This window comes from Papio anubis, chromosome 9, assembly GCF_008728515.1.
Source record: "Papio anubis isolate 15944 chromosome 9, Panubis1.0, whole genome shotgun sequence".
NCBI classification, from domain to species: Eukaryota; Metazoa; Chordata; class Mammalia; order Primates; family Cercopithecidae; genus Papio; species Papio anubis.
Window position 1 is genome coordinate 43241391 of NC_044984.1, and position 5200 is coordinate 43246590.

The 5200-nt window shown below is 37.8% G+C and overlaps 1 pseudogene across 1 annotated transcript; it reads left to right on the forward strand.

The window, feature by feature from the left end:
- Positions 1–203: 203 nt before the first annotated feature.
- On the forward strand, positions 204–4296 carry LOC110740674 (annotated as a pseudogene). The gene has a single exon (XR_002515634.2). The product of XR_002515634.2 is annotated as a renal cancer differentiation gene 1 protein pseudogene (transcript).
- The last annotated feature ends 904 nt before the right edge of the window (positions 4297–5200 follow it).

The following is a 5200-nucleotide window of genomic DNA, read 5'->3' on the forward strand; positions in this document are numbered from 1 at the left end:
GCACTCCTGACCCTGTTTGCCTGGGTATCAGCAGCAGAGGCTGCAGAAGATAGAATATTGCTGAACAGTGAGTGTACCTGCCTGATTCTTGCTTTGGAAGCTTCCTCTCAGGGGTGTACTCCACCCTGGGAGGTGTGAGGTGTCAGTCTGCCCCTAGTGGGGGATGTCTCCCAGTTAGGCTACTCAAGGGTCAGGGACCCACTTGAGCAGGCAGTCTGTCTGTTCTCAGATCTCAGCCTTCGTGTTGGGAGATCCACTGGCCTTTCTTATCTAATTTTTTCAGCCATAAAATGGCATGTAACATCTCTCTTGCATGGTTTTAAGACTTTTATTTAGATAACTTATGGGCAGTGATCAGCACAATTAGCCAATTGGTTATGATTAGACTTTGATGTTACCCATTGCCTTAATTTTAATATTTTAATATTCCCAAGCAAAAGAAGAGTCAATCCTGAGAGCAGATCAGAATATATTAGTGAATAGAGAAATAAAAACAAGATCAAGGAGGGATAGATGATGGGGGGTGGGAGAGAATGACCCTACTATGAGAGCAGAGCTCCAGGAATGCTCAATGACAAAGAAAGTACACAGCAAGGGAGACATGGAGGAGAGGAAGGGATGAAAAGAACTGATGAGTGCCTGAGGAGCTGGCCAGAGACATCAAGGTCGACCTAACTCTTGTTATCCCCAATGGAGAGAGCCTCAAGGTACTCTGACCCATTAACAAATGCCCCAATAAACCTTCACACAGGAGGAAAAGAACAACAACTACCTTTCTCTAGGAACAGACTTCTTTTGTCGATTTAGGTGTCAGTATTAGAAAAAAGAAATACATTAAAAAGATGGTTGGTGTCGGTTCGGCTGCTAGGGTCGGATTCCGCGGTCCCAGCCGTTCCCCATGGCAGACGCTGAGGAGTTGCAGGTTTCTTTGCCGCCCCCGCCGCCTCTCTCTTCTCCCTCCTCTTCAGACGCCTCTGCAGCATCTTACCCGGGCGGCCCAGTGAGTTTGGGCTGGCCAGTTCCGAGCAGGAGCAGCGGCCGAACGGTGGACCCGCTGGAGGAAGTGGAGCTGCAGATGGGAGATGCAGCCTTTTCATTAACCAAACTTCTCGAAGCCACATCTGCAGTATCAGCTCAAGTGGAAGAGCTTGCCTTCAAATGTACAGAAAATGCACGTTTCCTTAAAACGTGGCGAGACCTCTTGAAAGAAGTCTATGATTCTTTGAAACCTGATGACTAATTTGGCATACTTCGTTATTTAACAACGACTGCAATCATTCATACGTCTTATGTCATATTTGTACATGTACCACACGTATAGAATGACCTCTGTCAAGCAGTTCTGTATATACTCTGAATGAAATTTTTCTTGGTTTTCTTGGCTTCTGTGAAAGCAGAATACCGATGCTGTTTTTGTTGCGGACCAGTACTAGTTTGTCCTTAAATACTTTATGCCTCTGAACTTTCACAGAATCCTTTATGAAAGTCAACTTCATCAATACATAGTTAATATTAATAGAGCCACAGTGCTACCATTAGCAAACTAGGTAGACCATTATTTGTTTTGCAACAAGATGCTAAGCATGGCAGAGTTTGAAGTTGCGTTTCATCTTAAGGACCATGGGAGGTAACTTTATTTATTTTATTTATTTTATTTATTTATTTTTTTTTTGAGACGGAGTCTCGCGCTGTGTCACCCAGGCTGGAGTGCAGTGGCGCGATCTCGGCTCACTGCAAGCTCCGCCCATGGGAGGTAACTTTAAGGTTGCCAGTGGTGGATCCAGCTCCATTTGGCTAAGTTGTCTGCAGCTAATGATTGTGTCTTTATTCTATATCCCCAGCACCTAAAACAGGTTCACACAACACTCACTAAATGTTTGTTGAATAAACGAGTTAACAAACAAAATTAAAAGCTTTTTCTCTTCCTATATTTAGCATGAAGACTGTCATTGTTTCTTTAGAAAATGTATGAATCTGAACTTTATTGACTTGAAGAAAAACATTCTTTTTTTAACAGAGATTTGGACTTTGATGATAGGTTTTAAAATATATGATAAATATTTTTTGTACTTTTTTTTAAGACTTTACTTCAGAAAAGGAGACTGTCTAGAAAGAATGCATATTTTTTCCCTATTTATTTCTGTGGTTACTGCTTCTGGAGTTTAACCGTGTTTGTATCTGATATTTGTATATGTTTGATGGCTATTTTTAAGGTGCCTTGTCAGATTTATGGCTCTGTGCTATTACTTTTTGAGCTTTGCAAGTTGCGTACATAATAATTCTAAAGAAGTTATTTTGTTTGCAATGCATCAAATTTAAATGATGTGATTTTTTTTTTTGTATTATTTGACCTTAGTGACAGTTCTATTTTGCATCCTATATATTATGTTGCTTTTGGTATTTTGTGTTGTGTGTCAACGATTAAGCCAACTAATCCTCCACCATATATAACTTCTGGACATCTTTGATACAACATCTTAATTCTTTGTAGATATGAAGATATGTACAGAACTATATTCTAACACCTAGCAATGGGGCTATGAGAGGGGACAGATGGATGGGCAAAGAATAGTTTTGTTTAACATATTAGTCATAGTTCTTGATTAGATATTTTAGTTAAAGATCACACATAGGGTGTGATTTCTATACCAAAGATATGCTTATTTCAGTATTAGAAAAATATTCTTACATGTCCTGAAAATTGCAATTTTTTAAATGTGTAAAACTAAATTCTTATTAAAAGCACATTTTATTTCCATTTCTTTGGATTCATTACCTTAAAACTTTTTACTGACATATTTCAAAGATACAGGAGAGGTAAATGAGTTCAAGAAAATCCATGTATTTCTACCATGCAGATGTAATAAATGTTAGGATTTGGCTATATTTTCTTCAGACACATATATATATGTAATTGCAAACATTAGATACATTTGAAGTTCATTTTGTTACCTCTTTGTTCCTGTCCCTTTCCTCCCTCCCCAGAGTCCCCAGAGATAACCACTAGAGGTGGCATATATTCTAGCGTGTGTTTTTATATTTTTAATACAAATACATTTTTTAAAACGCTATAAAATATTGTTTTATGTATGTGGTAGCCAGCCTCCAGATGGTCACCAGTGATCCCTGGCCTCCTGGTGTTCATTCCCCCCATATAGCCTTCTCCTGCATTTTACAGTGCTGACTTTTGTAACTACCAGGATATTGAGCAAGTGCAGTGTGTGATTTCTGAGGCCATATTTTTTACTCCTTTTTTTTTTTTTTTTTTTTTTAAGAGACAAGATCTCACTCTATTGCTCAGGCTGAAGTGTGGTGGCAGGATCACAGCTCACTGTAACCTTAAACCTGGACTCAAACGATCCTCCCATCTCGCCTCCTAAAGCACTGGGATTACAGGCATTTTTGCTCATTTTTCCATTTTGTTTTTTTACTTGTCAGTTGTTAGATATCACATATTTTGAATACTAATAATCTGTTATGTATGTTTCAATTATCTTGTTTAGTCTGGTTTGTCTTCATATTTTGGTTATGAAATCTTGAATTTTTAAATTTTAATGTAATCTTACCAATCTTTCATAATGATTTGCTTTTTCTGGTTTTTGTATAGGAAATGTCATAAAAATAGTCTTACTCAGCCTTCCAAAAGTTACAAAATTTTTGTTTTTAACATTTAGATGCTTAGTCCAACTGAAATTTGTTTTCGTCTATGGCATGATTTTGGAATCTTGTTTTAATTATTTTTGCACATTTATAGCTCTTCCTCCTAGTATCAATGTTTCAAGTGCAACATCTGTCATGCAGTTACTATATAAGGGCCAGATTCTGACCTTTCTGTTCTTTTGATCTGAAGGAAATTTGAACATGCCACCCCCAAATACACCAATTTGGCATACTGATTATTTCAAGCTAAAGGTACTTGAGAAACAGTAGTTGCAGAAATGGCTATCTTAACTGTCCTTTCCTACCTGTAGCAAGCCATACAGACTTCTTTGAGAAAGATGCTTTCCTGATACCAAGATGAGAAGAGACTCTAATCAACTGAGACAGTACCAGAGAAATCTACAAACAAAGCTTACTGTTAGTTTCTTGCCATATGTTTACCTTCCCACAGTTTCTGCCTCTGGAAGCCTAAAACTGCTTTCCTTTGTCTTGTCACACTTCTCTGAAATGTATTCTTTGTGGAAGATGCTACATAATATAATCCAGAGTTGTAAGCCACTACTTGTGTTTACCTTTTCATTGAGTTTTCTCCTGTGTGATGTACACTGCATATATTAATAAAATTACTTGTTTTTCTCTTGTTAAAAAAAAAAGAAAGAAAAAAGAAATATATTAGTTCATGTGCCAGGAGCCTTCCAGGTAAAGAGCTCAAAACCCTTTTCTAGATTGTTCTAATCTTGTGCTGAATCCAAAAACAAAAGAAATATAATTTTGAGAAGTTCTGATTCTTAACAACATATTTGAGCACTTAGACTATTTCAAACATAATTCCACTGTTGGTTTTTTTTTTTTTTTTCACTGCTTTCTCTTATCATTTTAAATATTACCCCAAGAATGTCATGCAAATAAAGACTTCTAAAATCCAGCCATTCAGAAAAGCAGCTAGATGATAATACCCAGTGGGTGGGCAACTGAGCCTGCAAGCCCAGGAGGCAGCTGAGTTGATGTCTTGCATTCCTTGGCATTCAGCCAGAAGCAAATTTTTGACCTCATTATCTTAGAAATTTCCTTATATGTGTGGATGTAGTGACCAAGACAGCCTCAACATTCACCTCAGTTTGACTAAACTTTAGACAAGTTTCTTCCTGAATATAAGCCTTAGCCACCCTTTTCTTAGAGCATTTACTTTAGAAAACTGGAAATTGCAAATTCTTTCTCTGCCTCTTTGAAATGGATGTAAATATTCTCAAATCCTCTTGCCAGTTTTACAACCCAGGGAATAATCTTTCTTAAGGACCTGGGAACCATCTCTTTGAAATGCAAACACTGAAGGAGAAAGCATCTCTATCTCCCAGTCTCTGTGGGAGGATAGGAGCCTAACTTAGATGCCAATTCGTAAACACAGATGTCCTAATCACAGAGAAAAATGTAGCAAACGCAGGAATAACTTAATGTGGTGGACACATTCCAATGACCAGCTCTCTGCTAATGTCATCCAGTACTTTTCTAAATGATTACCCCAGTGTTGAAAAACTCCCCT